Consider the following 25,197-nt stretch of genomic DNA (forward strand, 5'->3'; position numbering starts at 1 on the left):
CCCAACTTAGACTAGGACAATTTTCTGTGTAAAAGGCTAAATCTCCAATACCAACCTCCTAAAATTCAAGCTTGTAGGGTAGCCCAAAGTAAAATTAATGTTACAGTGTCAGAGAAAGACAGTTAAGTTTTGAAATAAAATTGTTCTCAGGAGAGGGAGAGCCTAGGGCATGTATTATATATCAGCCACAAAACAATGGCTTAATTAGGAATTTCCTCATACTTGAATCAAGACATTCTTTAGAACCTTAAGATTGTATGTAATTAAGAGTAGAAGTGGGGCCAGGAGTGATGGCTCACACCTGTAATCCCCAACACTTTGGGAGGCAGAGGCGGGCAGATAGACTGAGGTCAGGAGCTCGAGATCAGCCTGGCCAACATGGTGAAATCCCATCTGTACTAAAAATACAAAAATTAGTGGAGCGTGGTGGCGGGCACCTGTAATCCCAGCTACTCACGAGGCTGAGGCAGGAGAATTGCTTGAACCTGGGTGGCGGAGGTTGCCATGAGCTGAGATCACACCACTGCACTCCAGCCTGGCCAACAAGAGCAAAAAACTCGGTCTCAAAAAAAAAAAAAAGAGTAGAAATGGCTGAGGATAGGTTCCACCCTAACCTACTGGAATGACTTTGAATCAGCAAGGCCTTCCCACTATCCTGAGATGAGAAAAGAAAATCGTTGCCCAGGAAGCCAAGAAAATGTCAGAAAACCATGGAGTGTGATCAATGGAGACAAACAATACAAAAAATGAAGGTATGGAGACCCAGTGTTTCTTGGTGCAGGGATAGACTGGGGACTAAATGTAAAAGGCCGAATCACACAAACTCACATTTTTTGAATCTGGAAGACTCAACTGTGAAGCTGGCAAATGCAGTCATAGGGCAAAAAAAAAAAAAAAAAAAAAAAAAAAGCCATTTAAAAAGTACTGATTCAATTTGAATTCCTGACATCTGAAAAGAACACTAGATGTAGTCCAGCATGCGCCAGGATGCATGAAAATTCAAAACTTCGTTATTGTTGATGTGCTTAGTGCTTATATACATAACACCATGTTAATATATGGATTTGTTGCTAATATTTAAACATAGAAAACAAGCTATACCCATTGAAATCTGTATTGTTTGGGAGGAAGTGGACTGCACTTCTTGTACTTAAGAAATACTTGTAACAATTGGGAATTTTAAATTCTGGGACTCAGTTTTAAAGGAGTAATTTCTGTCCTTGTAACCATTTGTGTAATCCTATGACTTTCTTGAGAATGCTTTTTACTATCTTAGGATATTGTTTCTACTAGGACAAAAAATAATTTAATTTTCCAAGGTTCTGGAATGTGTTAAAATATATTGATTTTATTAATATTTATTCCTCAGAACTTAGAGATTAACATTTTAAATTATAAACCTTACTGACAAAGTTGTATACATAACTACTCTAAATTCTTAATGAAACTAGACACTTAGATGTTAAGATAGGAAACAAGAATGTTTGAATACAAAATTATTTGGACTAAGAATACAACCTAAGAAAAATGAAATTGTTTTGGTGAAATTGTTTGGTGAAAATTGTAATTAATCAATAATGGGAGTCAAATAGTTCAAAAGAGTGAATGCAGCTGAGATAGTTTAAAATGCTCATAAAATTAAAGGAAATGACTTAGAGCTTAAACAGCTAAGCTCTAAGTCAAATATAATGCTAGACTGGATAGTATTTATTTTTTGAGATGTAATCTTGCACTGTTGTCCGGGCTGGAGTGCAGTGGCGCAATCTTGGCTCACTGTAACCTCCGCCTCCTGGGTTCAAGTGATTCTCCTGCCTCAGCCTCCCAAGTAGCTGGGATTACACGCATGTACCACCATGCCCAACTGATTTTTTGTATTTTTAGTACAGATAGGGTTTCACTATGTTGGCCGGGCTGGTCTCCTACTCCTGACCTCATGATTCGCCTGCCTCGGCCTCCCAAAGTGCTGGGATTACAAGCGTGAGCCACCATGCCCGGCCTAGACTGGATAGTATTTAATGATAATTCTATTTTCACTAAAAGCATCCAAATAAGAAATAATGCACTATATTCAGGAGAAATAAGAACTGGATAATGGTGGGGTAAATAGATGTCATTTCAGAAACTTGAAGTATGTAATTCTATGGATTTTTAGCAAAAATAAAATATTTATTTTATATAAAAATATTATATATTAGGCTGGGTACGGTGGCTCCCGCCTGTAATGTCAGCACTTTGGGAGGCTGAGACGGGTGAATCACCTGAGGTCGGGAGTTTGAGACTAGCCTGACCAACATAGAGAAACCCCATCTCTACTAAAAATACAAAATTAGCCTGGCATGGTGGCGCATGCCTGTATTCCCAGCTACTCGGGAGGCTGAGGCAGGAGAATCACTTGAACCCAGGAGGCAGATGTTGCCGTGAGCCGAGATGGCGCCACTGCACTACAGCCTGGGCAACAAGAGCACAACTCCATCTCAAAAAAGAAAAAAAATTATAATATAAAAATATTATTTCACCAGCTGCCTAAACTTAAAATGCAACGTACAACAGAAAAGCGGCCAGGCGCGGTGGCTCACGCCTGTAATCCAGCACTTTGGGAGGCCGAGGTGGGCAGATCACAAGATCAGGAGATCGAGACCATCCTGGCTAACACGGTGAAACCCTGTCTCTACTAAAAATACAAAAAATTAGCTGGGCCTAGTGGCGGGCGCCTGTAGTCCCAGCTACTCGGGAGGCTGAGGCAGGAGAAAGGCATAAACCCGGGAGGCGGAGCTTGCAGTGAGCCCAGATTGTGCCACTGCACTCCAGCCTGGGCGACAGAGCAAGACTCCGTCTCAAAAACAACAACAACAAAACAAAACACCAGAAAAGTTTGGCCGGCTGCCGTGGCTCACGCCTGTAATCCCAGCACTTTGGGAGGCTGAGGCAGACAGATCACGAGGTCAGGAAATTGAGACCATCCTGGCCAACATGGTGAAACTCCGTCTCCATTAAAATACAAAAAATGGCATGGCGCAGTGGCTCACGCCTGTAATCCCAACACTTTGGGAGGCCGAGCGGGGCGGATCACAAGGTCAGCAGATCGAGACCATCTGGCTAACACAGTGAAACCCCATCTCTACTATAAAATACAAAAAAGTAGCCGGGCGTGGTGGCGGGCGCCTGTAGTCCCAGCTACTCTGGAGGCTGAGGCAGAAGAATGGCGTGAACCCGGGAGGTGCAGCTTGCAATGAGCCGAGATCACGCCACTGCACTCCAGCCTGGCGACAGAGCAAGACTCCGTCTAAAAAAAAAAAAAAAAAAAAAAAAGGAAAGAAAAACTTTACCACTGAATGTGTGGTATTAAGGAACTGCTCATTACTTGCATGGCTGTCTATTGTTTTTCCTAAAACCCAGAATTAAAGTCTTGTATGCAGGAATATTTCAAGAATATATTTATGATAAATTATATTTTTAAAAACAAAAAATGAAAGTGACTACAACGTCTGGCAACTTCTGTTTATTGAAATAATTAAGGTAACTCCATTATTAATAATATATTATTAGATGTCGTAGGTCATTCAATATACTTTTGTTCGTTTGGTTTTTTTTGAGATGAAGTCTCGCTCTTGCTGCCCAGGCTAGAGTGCAATGGCGCAATCTCGGCTCACTGCAACCTCCGCCTCCCAGGTTCAAGAGATTCTCCTGCCTCAGCCTCCCGAGTAGCTGGGATTACAGGCGCCTGCCACCACGCAGGGCTAATTTTTTTGTACGTTTAGTAGAGATGGGGTTTTACAATGTTTGCCAGGCTGTTCTCAAATTCCTGACCTCAGGTGATCCACCTACCTCGGCCTCCCAAAGTGCTGGGATTGCAGGCGTGAGCCACTGCACCCGGCCAAATATACTTTTAAGTAGAAAACTTTGGTAACAAAGCAAATATGTATCATATGACATTATTGGCGTGAACAGGACCTAGAACAGCAACTGCCTAAGGAACTTTCCGTGGTGATGGAAAAGTTATATTATCTGCACTGTTCAATATGGTAGTCATTAACCATATGTATCTTTTCCTATTTATTTAGTGAAAATATTGTGAGAATATAAGAATTCCTTTAAAATTGAAAATAAGTGAAGTTCAAGAGGAAATGAGATTAACATATTTAATTTTAGTTATATTTTCTGTACATAAGTAATTATACTAGTTATAACTTGCCATTATATCATACTGGTTATAAATAATGTTTAAAAACAAAACATAAGGAAATAGGCAAAAATTAAAAATATCTGTTAGATCAGTTGTAGAGATGTGTAAATCCATAATCTAAACAACCTTGTATGAACCTTAGTGAAGAGAAATCTAGAACATTTTTGTGCAGAAGAAAGGATGTGTGGACAGATGAATGGCTCAGAACTCCTTGCTTCGTCATAATGACAAACGGGGAGACATTCACTAAGCAAACATGTCTTGAGATGCATACTCTGTGTTTATAGGCACTGAGAGTAGTGCAATGAGCAGAGCTAAGCCCCTGTCCTCATTAAGTGCACATTCTTTGGGATGATTTTGAGCATACTGAGGTAGCTGATAACACAGTGAGTCTCATGAATCTCAACTGTTTGTTAGCCATTACCAAGATTTGCCATCCTAGAACTATCTGGCACAAAAAACTGGATTTGTTAATAAAATATATGTCATAAATATAGCTAGGGAAGTTATTTCAATTTTTTATTTTAGAATATCAAGTTTAAACTTTTTTACTCCAGAATCCTGCACTGTGAATAAAAAACAATGATCTCACATGCCGTGTGGATGGTTTTGTAGTGATTTCTGCCCATCTCAAAGACACAGTTCACAATAAGTTAGCTATGGAGAGCTGCAGAGGCTTAGAGAATTTGAAAATCTTTACTAGGTTTGTGATTTTCACTTGTTAAAAATGTCAAGTTTTGTTTGACTTTGATTCAAAACTACACACTTTTTAAAAGAATTTCACATGACTTATTTCTCACAAATACTGCCTACCTAATATGCCAATGCGTTTTTTAGTTATTTCGTAGTATGAATGTCTAATATTCTTCAAAAATATGGGAATGCCTAAGTCAAGGACACCTTCTCATTTTCTAAGGAACTGTTTTAAAGTACTTCATAAAGACAGTTATTGGTCCAGCATAATTAAATTATAAACTAAATGTTTTAGCAGATATTTAAAGGTTCTTTTAATTCACACTTATTCTAAAATTTGGAAAAACAGATTACTTCCTTTCTTGAATGTCTTTCCTGGAATTTTATTCTAAATGACTTTTTTTTACAATGAATATTGCCAAAAAGAAGAAGAGAACAGAATGCTCTGAGTGGGTCAAAGAATGTTGGAGAAAAGTAAAAGACACGTAATTCAGCCTTTCTTGGTTTGGTAAATTTTAAGAGTGATTTCTGGATGCTTGCCCAGGATTTCAGGAATGCCAATAAACAATCTGTAAAATAATAAGCACTACATTTCATTCTGGCAGAAAACTTTTTAAAAATCTATACTAAAGTCCGAACAAGCTCAAGGTCACTTCTGGACTTAGGCCTCATATAGAATTTTTCCATAGACTTGGGAAAGAGAACAGAGTTTAAATACAACATGCAAAAGAAGGCTTCATTTGCTCACTCCCAAGTATCTCTTTGCACTTAAGAGTGCTTATCTGCAAAGCACAATGTTTCATTTCAATGGAATATTTGACACATAGGCTCAAAAGGGCTCCCACTCATATTTTACTTTAATTATTAGGCCCAAAATGTACAATCATTTTCTTTATTTATAAATAGCCTTTTTAAAGGAAATCAAAGTCTGACAAAGTTTGGATTTCCATGCATTTTTTGCATTAATGATGACATCAAACATGTACTCATTATGCTCTGTTAACCCTTCAGTCACCAATTCTAGCACTAGTGGCTGTGCATAACTAGTTTTTCCTGATGATCTAACTCACACTAAGGCCGAGAATCTAAAAAGAGTCCCCTTTTGGTTTAAGCTCTTGGGGCCACATTGTGTTTCTGTCACAGGAGTGATGGTAAGAGGGACTAATTAAAAGTCCAGTGAATGTGCCAGGGTTAAAATCACAGGCTCTGCTCATTAACAGTCGTTTACCTAAGGATATTTCCAAAGAATTCCTTCAATGTCTGAAAAGAACAGAACCTGACCGGGGGGGGGGGGGAGGGAGGAATAAGTTGAGAGAGCCATTTAGAAATATTTTATATTAGAAGTAGAGTTTTGTTTTAATTCATGGATGCTGTCAATAGAAGAATTCAATTTAGTGAGCAGTTCAAATATCGTTTTTTTCCCATCGGTGCATGCATGTATGTGTGCATGTATGAGTGTGTGTTTTAAAGGGGGTGGGGGATAGTCTCCCTAAGTCTAACGAGTAGAAAAAGAAATAGGAAAAAAACATCAGAACCATTTTGTTAATTGTCTTTTTCCTGCTGTTTCCATGGTAATACTGGCAGCCAGACTTCTCCGCAGAGTGACAGTCCAACAATTCACACACTACACCCTTTCAAGCACAATGAATGGCCGTGAAAGAGGCCGAACAGGCACCATTCAGGAAACATGTGATATCTACTCAATGCACTACCTTTCATCCACATTTTCCAAATTGCAGTTAATTTAATTCTAAACAAATGGCTAAGGGGTACAAATGAGGATTAGAAGGAAAAGAACATCTTGAGCTCTAATGGGGATGGTTTGTGTGAAGAACAATATAGCACTTTCTTCTGTTGCCAAGAAGGCTGGATGTGAAGATGTACTTCCCTCCTCATCTGAAGCCTTTGCTTGGACTCCATGTCAACAGTAAGAACCATGGCAGAAAATTTCTTGGCAAAACAGAATTCGTGTAGGTTTTGGCTTCGCATTTGGAAACATATTAGATACAGTGTGATATTACTGCGTTTTACTATGAAATAAAATATAACATCAGAATTTTTACTGACATGTCGGAGCTACCACTTTCTATAAAGTTACATTTTTCTTCTTCTTCTTCTTTTTTTTTCTTTTTGAGATGGAGTCTCACTCTGTCGCCCAGGCTGGAGTGCAGTGGCGCGATCTCAGCTCACTGCAACCTCTGCCTGTCGGGTTCAAGCAATTCTCCTGCCTCAGCCTCCCGAGTACCTGGGACTACAGGCGTGCGCCACCACACCCAGCTAATATTTTGTATTTTTAGTAGAGACGGGTTTTCACCATGCTGGTCAGGCTGGTCTTGAACTCCTGACCTCGTGATCCCCCTGCCTCGGCCTCCCAAAGTGTTGGGATTACAGGCGTGAGCCACTGCGCCTGGTCACATTTTTCTTATTTAACATCCTTCAACTTTTGGTGAAGAAAAGCAGTAAAGTTCCCTGTAACAATTCACAGGGCAAGACATTATCTTTATGCAGTCTAAAGTTACAATATGATTTGTATGTTTAAGTGTCAGTAAAGTAGGGCATAGTTACTTGAAAAACAAAAACACAACAGGAAAAGGTGGCATAAGGCCCTGCAAACTATTTCATGTTATTTGGTTGGAAGAATCAAGATGACTAGCTGCCATATTCTTATGAATTTTTAGATAAATGACTCAGAAAATTCAGGAAAATCCATTTGAGGATACAGCATATGTAAAGCAACATTTCTATTTCTATTTTTTGAATTAAGGTAGTGTTTTTTATTCCAGTGGTAGGCTTTATGTGTTACAAAATTATGAGCAATTTGTTTAGAGATGCGTTAATAAGATAGCACCCTTAAAATTTCACATTTAGTATCACAAATGTACATCTAAGCGTATCATTATTCTGTTACATTTAAATTTTTAAGAGATTATCCTGGCCAGGCACAGTGGCCCATGCCTGTAATCCCAGCACTTTGGGAGGATGATGGGGGTGGATTGCTTGAGCCCAGGAATTCGAGACCAGCCTGGGCAACATGGTGAAACCCTATCTCTACAAAAGCCCACAAAATTAGCTGGGTGTGGTGGCACACACCTGTAGTCCCAGCTACTCAGGAGGCTGAGATGGGAGGATCGCTTCACCCTGGGAAGTTGAGGCTGCAGTGAGCTGAGATCTTGCCAATGCATTCCAGCCCGAGCAACTGAGCAAAAACCCTGTATCAAAAAATAAATAAATAAAATAAAATAAAAAAGAACAAGCTTATTTATGTCTACTGATCTGATAGAGAAAAAATAATCCAAATAAATTTGCTAACAATCATGGTTCTCCATTACAACTTAGTCGTGTTTGAAATATAAGCATGCCTAGAAATGTATGTGCATCAGTGAATTCCACAATCATGATTACATAATATCCAAGTGACTTATTTGAGAGATACCTCATTGGTCTACAGAAAGTTTCTGATTTTTGACTCTATAGTAGTTTCAGAAGGATAGACTTTTCCTCAGCTCTGATTGGTAAGCTATCAAATAATCCATAAAGAAATGAGACTTTTAATAGATTTGGATTCTGAATGAATTGCCCCAAATCTTTTCAGAAATTTAAATAACACTAGGATGATAGTATTTCAGATGCTTGACAATGGTCTTAAAATTCTTTTTTATTCATTTCTTCTACTTTTCTCTAATGTTTAGGATCCTTAGTGTTGACAACCTACAGTTGCTGAAATACACAGGACAAAAGGTCATTTTTTTCATGTATCAGAGCTGGTGTCCAGTGTTTCCTTGTGAAAAAGCATTATTTGATGCAGAGATTTAGGTGGGGAGCTGCCACTATTACTTCTGAAAGTTTTGACCTGCTAGATGAACTGTTGCTGGCTTTCTTGTGAAGAGGGGTAGAAATTGATACTTTTAGTGACTTCCATAGAGCCTGACATTATCATTTCAAGTCAAGGACCCAAAAATCATTTAGCACTAGGCACAGGCACAGGGTGCCCCACTGTCAGAGGGCTGGCAACAACGTAGCCTCCATTCAAGGCTCCCACCAAGACTTCAACTTTGTTTACTTGTTTTCAAGCCTCCACTTCCATGGAACTAAAACCTACCATGGAGATCTCTGCCTCTGAGATAACTTGGAAAAACCTGTGTTCAATCAGTGCCAAGCTCACTTCTGTGTGTAATTGTATCTCTTGGGGGAGAGGGAGAGGAAAAGTAATTGTGCTATTAATAATATTTGTAAAATCCATGAATTGCAAACAATTCTTTTTTTTGTAATGTTTCTAAATAGAAAAAAAAAGTTTATGTTAAATGTTTAGAAGTAGCCTATAGAGGAAGAAGCACAGGTAAAATTATTAGAAAGAAAGTGTTACAATGCCCAAAGAAAGCTCACTTCAATGGTTAGTTTGAGAAGGTGCACTTGTGGCTGTATAATGGTGCTTAAAAAGCTAAGCTGTGTCGGGCTGGGCACCGTGGCCCATACCTGTAATCCCAGCACTTTGGGAGGCCGAGGCAGGTGGATCACGAGGTCACGAGTTCGAGCAGCCTGACCAACATGGTGAAACCCGTCTCTACTAAAAATACAAAAAAATTAGCCAGGTGTGGTGGCACACGCCTGTAATCCCAGCTACTTAGGAGCCTGAGGCAGGAGAATCACTTGAACCTGGGAGGTGAGATCATGGCACTGCACTCCATCCTGGGCAACAGAGCAAGACTGTCTCAACAAAAAGAAAAACAAAGCTAAGCTGTGTCTATCCATAGGCCTTAGTAAGGCCCTTTCTCTTTAGGAAAAGAAAGTCTCTTGGACTAGATTGCAAATTAGAAAAAAAAAAAAATTTCATGGGCCCAAGAGCAGTGGCACACATCTGTAATCCCAGCACTTCAGGAGGGCCAGGCAGGTGCATCACTTGAGTCCAGGAGTTCGAGACCAGCCTGGACAACATGAGGAAACCCTATCTCTACAACGAATACAAAAATTAGCCAACTGTGGTGGCGCATGCCTGTAGTCCCAGCTACTAAGGAGGCTGAGGTGGGAGGATGGAGGTTGAGGCTACAGTGAGGCATGATCACACCACTGCACTACAGCCTGGGTGACAGAGTATGATCTTGTCTCTGAAAATAATAATAATAATGACGTCGTCCAGGTGTGATGGCTCATGCTTCTAATCCCAGAACTTTGAAAGGCTGAGGTGGGAGGATCACTTGAGCCCAGGAGTTCAAGGCTGCCGTGACCTGTGATTGCACCATTGCACTTCAGACTGGGTTACAGGGCAAGACCCTGTCTTAAAAAAAAAAAAAAAAAAAAAAAAAGGACATTATTTTGATAAATAGAGAAATCAAAAGGAAGCACCAAGAATCAAACCCCATGACAAATTGACTATACACTCTATTACGGTACACAGTAGTTTATTTACTCCCATATAAACAAGTAATCACATTTTTCTGCAGAAGATTTTAGTATCTAAGACTCCTAGAGATTCGCAAGTATATATGGAAGACTCAGGAAACTCTTGAAACAGCATGCCATAGTTGGTATGTACCTGTCTAAGTGCATTTTTCTGAGGAGAGGGTCACGATTTTATTTAAATCTCAAAAGATGAAGTTACCCAAGAGTTTGAACATCAGTGTTTGCCGAGTATTAAGAACATTGGCACTAAATTGCTGTGTGCAGCATGTGACTTCCTCAGCTTCTATTTCCCAGAGGAACTGAAAATACCATCACCATGAAAACTAACAAATTTGCACTCAAATTCGGTAAGTTCGTTTAAAACAAAAACATGTGGGGTTTGTCTATGTGCATTTGTAAGAATGGCATGTCCTTGACCTCTTTCTCACACTTGGTCCAAATAAAGAGAAAAGTTACTAAACTCAGGAGCCTTCTGTAAGTTGATGATAATTCACAGGTGATTTCAAGTATTTGCATTTACACTATTGAGATGGCACAGAAATGACACCAAGAATGAAGACTCGATGACTTTTCTTACTGTGGGGCACAGATACGAGTCTGATTTAACTTTTCTCAGAAACGGATCTTCTGGCCTATTTAAACTTTATTTGGAGACTAACAAAGAGCAGCTGAAAATCTTCCTCTTTAGAAAAGATGGATAAAAAAACAGGAATGAATCACATAGCATCGTCATTATGGGCATATTAACTCCCTATGACAGGGAAATATGGGTCCCTTAAACTACCTCAAAAGCTTTAGCAGACTGTGACTTAACAGCAGATGTTTAGCTGTGAATTTAACTTGTCATCTTTAAAGACAGTATTTAATTGTTTCCCTTCATTCAGGCAACAAATAGCTCTTTTAGGAAGGAAGGGCAATGTTACTCACATTCTTTCTACCAAAAAGTGTTGTTATTCTTATTTTGTTTTAGCAGAAGATATCAATTAATATTGGTCATGGTAGCCATGTGTCTATGTGAAAACAATTAGGATAGCAAGAACCATTAATGCTTTTCTCTTATCTGGGCATTCAATTAATCTAATGATGTCATCAACAAAGACATAGAGATGAAGAATGAAAAACTCTAAATTTGAGCTCTTTCTGGCAATATAGTTTTAAATATTTCTATACAAAATAAATAACCTCTAAAATGGCAGCTTCAACTTAATCTCCATAAACCTTTTTCTTATATGACAATATCCTACTATTCAACTCTTGGTTATTTAGGTTCTTATTTTATATACAATGTGTTCTTTTCAGCTATTCATTATGCCATTTTTAGAAGATAAAATGGAATAGAAAAAAAACTGTTGGATTTTCTGTATTGCTGTAATTAGTGATGATTAACTAATTTGAAAAGTACTCTAAAATGAGAATTTTACATCAATCGGTTCACTTTACTAATAATCTTATTTCTTTTAAAAAACATGTGTGGGTTTGCCTTCCCTAAGCATGGTTCTAAGGGCTTTGTATGTTAATTCATCCTAATAAACATGCTTCTGTTAGAGGCTGTGATTATGCATATTTTTCAGATAAATTTAAAAAATGGGTTAAAAAATGTAAGTAACTTATTCAACATACAAAGCTCATACATGATAGAGCCAGAATTTGAAATCAGGTACTAGAGCTCAAAAGTTCTGAACTTTCCAGGAATGTGAGACCAGCCTGGGCAACATAGTGAGACCCCATTTCTACAAAAACAAATATTAAAAATTAGTCAGTCATGGTGGTACACTCCTATATTCTCAACTACTCAGGAGGCCGAGGCAGGAGGATCACTTGAGTTTAGGAGTTTGAGGCTGTAGTGAGCTATGATGATCATACCTGCATTCTAGCCTTCGTGACAGAGCAAGATCTTGTCTCTTAAAGAAAAAAAGTTTGGAGCTTTTAACCCAGATTTTTTTTTTTTTTGAGACAGAGTCTCACTCTGTCACCAGGCTGGAATACAATGGCATGATCTCCGCTCACTGCAACCTCCAACTCCATGGTTCAAGTGATTCTCCTGCCTCAGCCTCCCCAGTAGCTGGGATTACAGGCACATGCCACCACGCCTGGCTAATTTTTTGTATTTTTTTTTTTTTTTGAGATGGAGTCTCACACTGTCGCCCGGGCTGGAGCACAGTGGCACGATCTCGGCTCACTGCAACCTCCACCTTCCAGGTTCAAGCGTTTCTCCTCCCTCAGCTTCCCAAGTAGCTGGGATTACAGGCACCAGCCACCACACCTGGCTAATTTTTTGTATTTTTAGTACAGACGGGGTTTCACTATGTTGGCCAGGCTGGTCTCAACTGCCTGACCTTGTGATCCACCTGCCTCAGCCTCCCAAAGTGCTGGGATTACAGGCTTAAGCCACCGCACCTGGCCTAATTTTTGTATTTTTAGTAGAGATGGGGTTTCACCATGTTGGCCATGATGGTCTTGATCTCCTGACCTCGTGATCCATCTGCCTCTGCCTTCCGTGAGTTTTATTTTATTTATAATTGCTCTGTCTTTCTCATCCTTTAATATTCAACATTTCTTTGTTCTTGTTTTAGATATATCTTCTATAAACAGTAATTACATGATCTTTAAAAACAAATCTGATAGTGTTTGTATTTGAGCTGGCAAATTCAGTCATTAACAGTTTTGGTGATTACTGATATATTATGATTTTTTTACCATCTTACTTTAAGCTTAACATATGTCTTACTTTTCTTAGCTTGTTATTTCTTGTTTTATTCTTGCTTTGTTATTTCTTGAACTCTGTTTTGCTTGTTTTTGTATTTCATTGTCTTTAAAAACCTAACGATTTATGTGTGTCATCTTCAATTTCTTTCTTCAGTGTTTTGTGGTTTTCCTTGTAGAGGCTTTTCACCTCTTTGTTTAAATTTATTCGTAGGTTTTGTTTGTTTGTTTGTTTAAATAAGATTACTTTGGGCTTTTTAATTTGTCTTTTGTAGCTATTGTAAGCAGGATTACCTTCTTGATTTCTTTCTCAGATTATTATTGGGTTATTGAAATGCTACTGAATTTGTAGGTAGATTTTGTATCCTGAAACTTGACTGAATTCATTTGTAAAATCTAAGCTTTTTTGATGGGAGTTTCTAGGTTTTTCCAGATATAAGATTGCATCATCAGCTATGTAGGCATTGCATTTTTAAATTTTATGTGAATAATATTTATTTGGATTTATATATGTTTACCATTTGCTTTGCTCTCTATTCCGCCTTACATCTCAGACCTTCCTTCCAAGTTTCTTTCTTTCTGAAATACCTCATTCAGTATTTCTGGTAGTGTTTGTGTGTGGATGATAAACACACTCAGTTTTACTATTCCACCGTGTTCTCATTTGTATTGCTCTTATAGAAAAGCATGCTTTCAGTCCAATTGTTCCTCTGTAATCAATTTATCTTTTTCTTTTGTATTTTTATATATTTTCTTATTTTGGATTCTGCACTTTGTTCAGGTGTATATATTTTTAAATTTATGCTACTTAATATAGGTTGAATTTTCTTTACCTGTGACTTTTTTTGGCGGGGAACTGGAGTCTTACTCAGTTGCCCAGACTGGAGTGCAGTGGCGTGATCTCGGCTCACTGCAACCTCCACCTCCTGGTTGAAGTGATTCTCCTGCCTCAGCCTCCCGAGTAATTGGGATTATAGGCACCCGCCATCATGCCTGGCTAATTTTTGTATTTTTGTAGAGACAGGGTTTCACCATGTTGGCCAAGCTGGTCAAGAACTCCTGACCTCAAGTGACCAGCCAGCCTTGGCCTCCCAAACTGCTGGGATTACAGGCGTGAGCCACTGCGCCCAGCCTACCTGTGACTTTTTTTTAGTTCAGAAAATTCTCAGGCATTTTCTTTTTCACATTGTCTGACTTCTGTTCTATTTACCTTCTCATTCTGGGAGACATACTAGCCCTTCTCATTCTCTCCTTCATAGCCCTTAATCTGTCTTTCATCTCTCTACCATCTCTTTGACCATTTGTGCTGTATTCTGGATACTGTCTTTAGATATAAAATCGGTTCACTAATTCTCTATCAAGTAGAATCTAATCTGCTATTTATCCAACCACCAAGTTATCCATTTCAACTTTTATTTTTTATTTCTAGAAATTGTGTTTCTAGAAATAAACCTTATCTGACTGAATAGTTCTTGTTGCTGATGATTTCTCACTCTTGAAAATTATAGTTTTCAAAAAAAGATTTACTACATGGTTATTTATATTCTCTACCTAATATTTCCAATATATGGAGTATTTAGAGTTCTAAATCTGCTGTTTGTTGCTTCTGCCTTCTTTCACACACACTGGTACTTTTCCTTGTGTTGGGGATCGGTGGGTGGCTCAGATTTAGTTAATCCTAATCCATGGAGTTGAGAGGTGACACATTTGGAAATGCTTTCCAACAGACAGCATTTGCATGCTTTGAGCTCTATTGCCTAATCTATGTAAGGAGAATAATGCCATTTTTTTTCCACTTAAAAGAATCGAATTGGCCAGATGTGGTGGCTCACGCCTGTAATCCCAGCACTTTGGGCGGCCGAGGCGGGCGGATCACGAGGTCAGGAGATCAAGACCATCCTGGCTAACACGGTGAAACCCTGTCTCTACTAGCAATACAAAAACAAAATAGCCGGATGTGGTGGCGGGTGCCTGTAGTCCCAGCTACTCGGGAAGCTGAGGCAGGAGAATGGCGGGAACCCAGGGGGCGGAGCTTGCAGTGAGCAGAGATCGCGCCACTGCACTCCTGCCTGGGCTGCAGAGCGAGACTCCTCCGTCTCAAAAAAAAAAAAAAAAAAAAAAAAAGAAAGAAAGAAAGGAAGAATCTAATTAAGTAGTTTGTTTTAAAGAACTTTAAAAAGATATACATGACCTGAATGAAAATCTGAACAACATGTAACAATATGTAAGTGTAAGAGGCTATTATTTAAAATTAATATTTTAGAAGAATGATACAGCATCATGCACTTTATAAATTAGTTCACCCGATTATCCGGTTATTTTATACAAGAGGAACTCAAGTTAATTAATGTAACGTCAGTATGATGTGTCTAGGTATGGTTTTCTTTGTATTTATTCCAGTTCAGTTGTGAAGTTCTCCTTGAACTTGTGGATTCTTGCTTTAATTTATATTGCAAATTACTTGGCCACTATTTTTTCAGATATTTTTTCTGACTCATTCTTTTTTCTCATTCCTTTTTTCTTTAGCTCTATGAAAACATGCTAAAACTTTTCCCCATGTCTCATGTATCTCTTACATATTTTCTAAATGTTTTGATCTTTTAGGCTTTCTATGTCTCAGTTTAGATTTTTTTCTCTAAGCTATCTTCAACTTGACTAATCTTATTCTTTAACTGTATACAATTTCCTATTAAATTTGCCTACTGAGTTATTAAGTTCAGTCACTGCATGTTCAAAATCCAAAAGGTCCATTTGATTCTTTTTAACACTTTGTAGTTTTCTACATCTCTTTACCTTGGCAAATAATTCCTTCAACATATTAGGCATAGTTATTTTCAAGTCTCTGCAATACATTCTAACACATGAATTTCCTGTGGGTCTGTTTTAGGTTTGTTTCTATTATATATTTTTTTTCTTGGTTTTCAGTTGTGTGAAGTCATGTCCTGATATGATTAAAATTTGGACATGATTAAATCCTGGACATTGATTAAATCCTGGACATTGCATATAAGAAACCATAATATGCAGATCCCAGTAATGTTGTCTTCTTCCAAAGAGAATTTACTGTTACTTCTGGCGAGCAGTTAGAGTAGGGGCAGGTAGCCTCAATGCTAATCAGGGCTGATCCATAGCAGGGCGTTGGAATTTTTTTTTTTTTTTTTTGAGACAGAGTCTCGCTCTGTTGCCCAGGCTGGAGTGCAGTGGCGCGATCTCGGCTCACTGCAAGCTCCGCCTTCTGGGTTCACACCATTCTCCTGCCTCAGCCGGAGCTGCGACTACAGGCGCCCACCACCACGCTTGGCTAATTTTTTGTATTTTTAGTAGAGACGGGGTTTCACCGTGTTAGCCAGGATGGTCTTGATCTCCTGACCTTGTGATCCGCCCGCCTTGGCCTCCCAAAGTGCTGGGATTACAGGCATGAGCCACCACGCCCAGCCTCTTTCCTCTTTCTTTCACAATGTATTCGTTGTCTACTCTATGCTAGTACCTTACATTTATTATCATATTATTTAGTAAAACCCCTCTGAAATTAAAATTACAAATGAGGAAAATAAACATGGAGACTACAAGCAACTTATCGAAATTTGCTTGTGTTCAAATAGGATACCTGAGATTAAAAACCAGAACGTGATTATTTTATTTTCTTTTTTATATTAATTCTCTCTAGTCTTTTTTCTTTTTCACTTTGTCTCTTCTCTTAGTGTTTCAGTCCCTCCTTCCCTTTCCCTTCCTTTTTTTTCCCGTTTCTTTATAACATTTAAGGAAAAGATGTGGTCTGAAGACATTTTCAGTCTAGACTCTGACTAGCCAGAATAGCGCATGGGGTGGCCCTGTGATGACCCTCGGGCAGTCTGATGAATCAGGAAAAGGGAGGCCAGATGTGCTACACAGTTCAATGTCTGGCCCACCATCAACCCTTCTCCAGTAAGAGCCGTTTCACATGTCCCTCTTTCTCTCTTATATCCTACTTTCCCAATTTACCATGTATTTGTCCACTTTTTGCCATCCTCTCTTCCCCTACTTTAGTTTAACTGCCATTATCGTTTGTCTGGAACTACATCAGCCTTCTAAATGTGTCCCCATCTGCGGTTTTGCCCAACCCCAATCCATTCTCCCAACTGCAGTCAAATTAATCTTTCTAAAAGGCAAAACTTGTGTGATGTCACCTGTGTGCCAATTCAGTGGTTTTACGTATCCCTCACGGTAACACTTACCAGGGCCCTGAAGGCACATCACGGCCTACCCCATCTCTCTTGTTACGCTTTCTGCACATTTTCAATAGTGCCCTGTCATCTTCCTAATTGTATTTTGTATTTTTACATACTGTTCTCTCTCTAGAACTGGAAGGTATTTACCTTTTCCTGTTCTATCTTGGGTAATGTCTTCTATTTTTAATACCAACTTAGGCATGACCTCTTCCAAGAAGGTTTTCCTAATAACCAAAGGCAAGATTGGGTAACCTTTCTACAGGCTGCCCTAGATCTCTGTGCAGTCCATATCACCCAGCTCATTGGGTGTTATCTTCTTTCCCATTTACTTCACTTGTATCTCATTCACCATTATACCTCACAATTAGCATGACATGTAGAGGATCTTCATTGATTGTTTATTTGGTAAATGACTATTGAATGAGTGGTATGAAAATAAATGTGCAGCAAAATACTCATAGTGTGACCTAATTATATGCAAAAAATCTTAAGCACATACATGAACACATACATAAATACAAGAGAATTGGAAGACTATATAGCACACTAGTTATTATAGTTATACTAAAAATATAAGTCAACTGTACCATTCAATCAATCAATCAAATGAAGTAGATAAATCCTGCTCGCAATCACATTGGTATCTATGCCATATTCTAATTTTATATTACCTGGAGTTTCAGATGCTTTTGCATATCACTTTCTGAAGTGGCATTGTGCTACTGGGATTTGAGCCTTAATTTGATTTCATAATTTACATTCTACAATTACATGTTAGGTTACTATCATGTTCTTAGCACTTGACTAGGTGCTGCAGTAAAAAGAAATGATTTTACAACTGTTTTTGAATTGCTTGCAAACTTTCGGAGAGAAATAATATTAATAGATAGATAAAATTTAGAATTTTTCTACCAGGAGCTGCATGCAGTTTTATGTAAAATATTAAGAAGTTGGACTTCATATATTTTTAATGCCTCTCCCATTCTGCTTCTGACCCTGCAGCAGTTTCTTCTGATGTAATGTAGATACTTTGGGGCATATAATCCCACACTTAAAAAGAGCCTGAAAGGACTTTAGGGTGGTAATAAACCACTGTTTGCCTGAAGGTCTCCTTCAACATTATCACTAAGTGGCTACATTTTCCAGACTTGAACTCTTTCAGTTACAGGAAGTCAGTGCTTCTCAAGAGTTTCCCACTTTGTGCCTCTCCTGTGTTTTCCAATCACATTGTCAAGAATAAGTGCAATTCTTCTTCCCTTATTGACCAGTGACTGTCTGAAGGTTGCTATTTTGTTACCTCTGAATCTTTGCTTTTTACTGCTATTTAAAAATCCCTGATCTAGACAGGGATTAGTCTATTTATAGGGTTGGATTTTTGGAATCATATACAAGTGTATATATCTCCATAATAATTTTTTTCTTCTGGGATTTTTGTCTGTTCTCACTCACAAAAATATTTTATTGGTTTCTAATGATCATATATAATTGTGTGTGTGTGTGTGCGCGCACACATGAGTGTATGAATATTTGTAGTGAGTTTGTGGTAAATGCATTTTGGAAATATTACATTTTTACTCTATTAATTTGATGACAACGTAATGCAATCCTGTTTATGTTACAATGTGCTATTTGATTTAAAGTTTTAAAAAAGAGGCAATTGGGAACAATTACTCAACAAACTTACTGTGAAAATTGGCTCTTTTTTTCCTATTACTGTGCTTCAGAAATGCTTCTCTTCCTAAGATCCAGTAGAAGTTCAGAAACTGGGAGATAATTGTGTCCTTGGTAGGGACAGAGTGACACCGTGTGGAATAAAACAGAACAGAGCTACCCCATGAGGTAGCACATGCTCTCCCCAGAAGAGCACAACTGGAAACAAACCAGCTTTTCAAGTAACTCACCTATTTTTTTCCTAAATTTGCCTTAAATTACTTATTGAAAATGTGAACCAGCGGCAAAGAGAAAAAGCTCACCAAGATGGCACATGCAATTAGAGTGGAATTCATAACATTTCATAAGAAGTATTTTATATTCTACATTAAAAATAAGCTTATTTATTTGCTGTATATCTTATCTTTTAGAAAGATGCTTGTTCATTTAAATGGGCTTACCAAATATTAATCGAATAAAAAATGGTTTGTTATTTATTTGTTTATTCATTATATAAACCATTTCCAAAGAAGAGGTTTCCCTCCCTCCCTTCTTTCCTCCCTCCCTCCCTTCTTTCTTTCCTTCCTTCCTTCTTTCTTTACCTTATGAGGCTCTAAAAAAAAACTTACAACTCAATGGCAATTCAAATGTCTTTAACTCGATTCTTTAAAGAAGAGTGCCTGGAACTAGATAACATGATGAGCCACTGCCATAAACAGCAAAGCTAACAGATGCATACCAATAAGGTTTGCACAATTATTTAATATATTTTGTCATAGTATGAGTGGTTGGAGGAACAAGAGATGTTTGACACAGGAAAGTGTCAATACATTTTAGTTATGTTATGTTTTTATTAACGTTTTCAGGCCTTTAATAAAAAAGAGGGTCGATTTATTCTGTGATTAACAGATAGTACTTATGGGGGTGAAACATTTTAGCAAGTTACAAGAAGTAAATTTTACACACGAAGAAGACCTGTGTGAAATTTAAGTGGTCTGCCCCATCCAATGCCAACTCTAATTAATTGCTAATAGCTGCCTTGAGTACTATGCCTCTAAGGATCTGAGGTCATGTTCTGGCTCAGTGGGTAGTTCTATATTTGAATAGTAAGGCTGGCTTGTGCACAAAGGTGAAGGAATTGGGGCGTATATATCGGGTGTTACCCTTTCTGGCCTAGAGAATACTTGATAGAAATGGGCTTCAGTGGAAAAACTAAGGGACAGAATAGCTTCAGTTTTAGCTTGGTCATGTACGTTGTGTAAATTTTCCAAGCCTATTTTCTTCATCTCTAAGCATAGTGCAATAATCTTTATATGGTTGTTATGGACATTTAAGATGTAAAATAATGTGTCTAAAGCAACTAATGCAGAAATGCTTAGAAATGATCTTGTGATATGTACTACTAAGTGCTAACTATTATTACTCCCTTGTTCTTTTTTTTTGCTAATTGGGATCATACCTTTAACATACATTTTCTAAAAGTAAATTTCTACTTTCTCTTTGAATTACAGTGATTTTCTTGTATGCTTATGGTTATTAGGCATAGGTAAAAATTTTGTAATAAATAAAGATGAAGAGATCTAAGAAGGAAAAATGGAACCACAACATTATAGTATTAGAGAAGCCATCAGAAGAAAGTTTCAAGAGAATGGTCAATATTATAAAATGCTGCAGAGGACCATGAAGGAAAAAGACTAAAATGATGGGGACTTGATAACTGGAAATAACTGATAATCCCAGAGAATGAAATTGCTATTGTGAAATATATGGGAGGTAGAATGTGATTCACCGAGGACATAATGAGTAAGGAGAACATGATATGATAAAATATTAAAAGACTTTTTCCTAGGTTTTCTATCAGAAGCTTTTCTGTTGCACAGGCATGAAGAAGATATTTGGAGAATAAAATATAAAATAAAATATATGATTAAATTAATTATTTCAGTTACCACACAAAGCTCAGATCAATTCCCCTAATTTTTTGATAAATGCAAAACGATCTATATCTATATGTCTTTTCTGACCTGAAATTGGAAAACATGTTTTTATTAAGAAATTTTTTTTTTTTTGAGATGGAGTCTCACTCTGTCACCCAGGCTGGAGTGCAGTGGCGCGATCTCAGCTCACTGCAAGCTCCGCCTCCTGGGTTCATGCCATTCTCCTACCTCAGCCTCCCGAGTAGCTGGGACTACAGGCACCCGCCACCACGCCTGGCTAATATTTTTTGTATTTTTTAGTAGAGACGGGGTTTCACTGTGTTAGCCAGGATGGTTGCGATCTCCTGACCTCAAGATCTGCCCGCCTTGGTCTCCCAAGGTGCTGGGATTACAGGAGTGAGCCACTGCGCCCGGCCAAAAACATTTTTTAAAAGAACAACTGTAGAGGTGCAGATATTTCTATCAGTTCTCCCGTAACTGCAACTGGCACCTTTTATATGAGAGGAACTCAGGATAGACTATTTTGAGACCTTATCAGCCTTCCTACAGTTGTGTAATGCTGGAACAATGTGTTTGGGGACCTGCTGTCAGGCACCAGCAATATAGAGGTGGGGAGAGAAAAACAGAAGAAAGTTAAGGGCAGAGTACTTATCATATGTGCATACTATATTGTTGAAGCTAGGTAGCACAGGGTTGGTATGGAGGGGAAAAGACATTACAAGTGCACTGATACATGTCATCCTTTCTCTTTTCTTTTCCTTTTTCTCCTTTCTGAGACAGAGTCTCGCTCTGTTGCTCAGGCTTGAGAGCAGTGACACAATCTCGGCTCACTGCAGACTCCACCTCCCAGGTTCAAGTGATTCTCATGCCTCAGCCTCCCACATCCATTTTATTTATTTTCCAATTTTATTTTTAAGCTTTTATTCAAGTTTTTAGTTTATCATGGTGGAAAGAGAGATAGAAAATAGTTTCAAAGAGAGACCGTGTATGGTGGCTTACGCCTGTAATCCCACCTATTTGGGAGGGTGAGGCGGGCAGATCACCTGAGGTCACGAGTTCGAGACCAGCCTGACCAACATGGTGAAACCCTGTCTCTATTAAAAATACAAAAAAAAAAAAAATTAGCCGAGCGTGGTGGCACATGCCTGTAATCCCAGCTAGTTGGGAGGCTGAGGCAGGAGAATCGGATGAACCTGAGAGAAGGAGGTTGCAGTGAGCCAAGATCATGCATTGCACTCCAGCCTGGGTGACGAGCAAAACTCCATCTCAAAAAAAAAAAAAAAAATTTGTAAATTCTTTAATATCTAAGAGATTTGCTTTCATCTTTGCAAGAAATTTTAGATAATTGTTGATATCATTTTAGTGCCCTTTACATAGTGGGGACATCCTTATAAAACAAAGACACAGTGAGAAAAATATTAGAATGGTTGATAAGTAACTTACTGTTGCTATCACTAAAATATTCATGATAGTAATTGTTTAATTTACTGAATGTCTTGCACCAGGCCTACTCAGCATCATACAAACATTGTACTTAGAGAATGAATTATTTATTTAATCCTTATAAAATTATTCCGAGACAGATAACAAGTAAGGAAATTGAAGCTCAGCATGGTAGAGAAACTTCCCCATGTTCAGATGGTTTTTAAGTGGTAGTGCTGAGATTCAAACCCACTTCTGTTTGATTCTGAAACACAACTACTGGGCACTGTAATACACTGTGTTCTGGACATGTTATTAATCATGAACAAATAGATTTCAGTAGAAACAGGATTTTTTTTACTTTCTTTTCTTTCTTTTTTTTTTTTTTTTTTTTTTGAGACGGAAACTTGCTCTGTTGCCAGGCTGTAGTGCAGTGGTGTGATCTTGGCTCACTGCAACCTCTGCTTCCCGGGTTCAAGCGATTCTCCTACCTCAGCCTCCTGAGTAGCTGGGACTACAGGCGTGCGCCACCATGTCCAGCCAATTTTTATATTTTTAGTAGAGAGAGGGTTTCACCATGTTAGCCAGGATGGTCTCGATCTCTTGAGCATCTCGTGATCTGCCTGCCTCAGACTCCTAAAGTGCTGAGATTACAGCCGTGAGCCACCGTGCCCAGCCGTTTTTTAACTTTCGAATTAAATCTTAAAATTGGGATTTTTCATTATGTAGTCTGGTTCCTTCATCACACCTCTATGTCAGTGAGTTCCTGGAATCTCCTGCTAGAAAGTTAGTTTACTGAGACTGTCATTAATATGTAATGAATATAATTATTTAAGCCAATACATTTGAAGAATTTAAATTTAACCATACAGTCTTTTAGCAGATAAAGAAAGCAAATTTGATCTCTAAGTTAGTGTGCTCGACATATCGGGAAATTGGAGCCAGGCTAAGCGTAGGGTGCCAAGGCTCCAGGTGTGCAGTCACAGCAGACAGGAGAGACTTGGGAAGCTCCTGGAAGCTGCAGGAGAGCAGGATCGTGGGTATTGCTCACTCTTTCTCTCTGCACCAGGGGGCATTTTCTAATAATGTTTATCACTTCTCTTCTGCCTGGGGTCTCTGAAACATCTTCTCACATGTGGTCCGAGCTTTGCTCCCACCAGGCAGCACCTATGGTAGATTTCCCTTTGGGTAGATAGCAGCGGCTTCTGGCTCTCGTCATGCTGTTTCCTGTCTGAGTCCTTGCAGCTCTCATCTCTGGACTGCTTCACAACTGAAAGATTGACTCCCCGCTTTTCTACCACCTATGGAAGCAGCTCCCTGAATTAAATTATTTCTGTTGAATGAAATACCTAGTGTGGTTTCAATTTTCATTTTATTTATTTATTTATGTATTTATTTTGAGATGGAGTCTTGCTCTGTCGCTGAGGCTGGAGTGCAGTGGCCTGATCTCGGCTCACTGCAACCTCCGCCTCCCGGGTTCAAGCGATTCTTCTGCCTCAACTTCGCCCGCCACCACGCCCGGCTCATTTTTTGTATTTTTAGTACAGACGGGGTTTCACCGTATTAGCCAGGATGGTCTCGATCTCTTGACCTCGTGATCCACCCGCCTCGGCCGCCCAAAGTGCTGGGATTACAGGCGTGAGCCACTGCGCCCGGCCGGTTTCAATTTTCTTTAATGAATCTTGACAGATACTAAAGCCCTTTCCCAGGTGTTCCCTTTATGTAATGCAGTAATTAAAAGGGCCGTGATCGAAGAAGTATTCAAGTGCACTATACATAGAATGTCCTATGGATAACCTGTGAAGTTACCTATTTTTTCTGCTTAGAATGGTATTATGTCTACAGGGAGTCAATCAGCTGCAGAAAGTGAATGGATCCTTCGAAAGTTTGAGTTGCTATGAAGGGAGACTCTCTGTTCTTCCTGTCTTAGTCTCAGAGATAGGAAATAACAATTGCAGCATTAATCTGGACATGTCTTGGGTTTCATATTCCTACACAAATATAATGAAACGCCTATTTGGCCGGCATGTAACTTGAGCCTGACTGTAGCGATTAATTTCTGCCTCTGTGTGTTTTAGAGACTTTTGTAGACAAATTAGTAGATGTAAATGAAAGTGGACAGAAATGGTTTGAAGTGAGTTGCCTTTAAGTAGTTGTAAAATTAGACTATATAGCTTAGGAGTCCATAAATTTGAAACTACCTAGGCACAGTGCTCAAAATAGGAGCTTGCATTTATTTACAGGTCATAGTTGTGGAACCAAGATTTGTCAAAGTTGCTAAGTTGTTACTTCAAGAGGTAGATGAAGTCTACATACCAGATCTGTATAAACTTTACATTCAAGAGGGTAATCTTAAAATAATTTATCTCTAGCCGGGCGCGGTGGTTCACGCCTGTAATCCCAGCACTTTGGGAGGCCGATGCAAGCGGATCACGAGATGGTCAAGAGATCGAGACCATCCTGGCTAACACGGTGAAACCCTATCTCTACTAAAAAAAAAATACAAAAAAATGAGCCAGGCATGATGGCGGGTGCCTGTAGTCCCAGCTACTCCAGAGGCTGAGGCAGGAGAATGGCGTGAACCCGGGAGGCAGAGCTTGCAGTGAGCCGAGATCGCGCCACTGCACTCCAGCCTGGGTGACAGTGCGAGACTCTGCCTCAAAAAAATAAATAAATAAATAAATATAATAATAATTTATCTCTACAGATCAAAAATCATGAAAGCATGTATTTTAAACACTCAAAGTTAATGAATGGTTATTAAATACTATAATTCACTTCTGATACTTCCAGCCTGTCCTCTTTCTTATTTTGTCCTTGGTTGGGGGATAGTCTGAGGACAAGGTGTGGGGAACCAAATGTGGAAAAAATTATGAAGAAAAGTTTGGTAAATTTAACTTTTATATAAGTGGGTACATGGAACCTTTTGTTTTTGCCACTTAAGTCATGGAATTTATTCATAAAAAGTAGGTTCTCTATGTTGGGCATGGTGTCTCACACCTGT

Source organism: Pan troglodytes, chromosome 8, assembly GCF_028858775.2.
Source record: "Pan troglodytes isolate AG18354 chromosome 8, NHGRI_mPanTro3-v2.0_pri, whole genome shotgun sequence".
NCBI classification, from domain to species: domain Eukaryota; kingdom Metazoa; phylum Chordata; class Mammalia; order Primates; family Hominidae; genus Pan; species Pan troglodytes.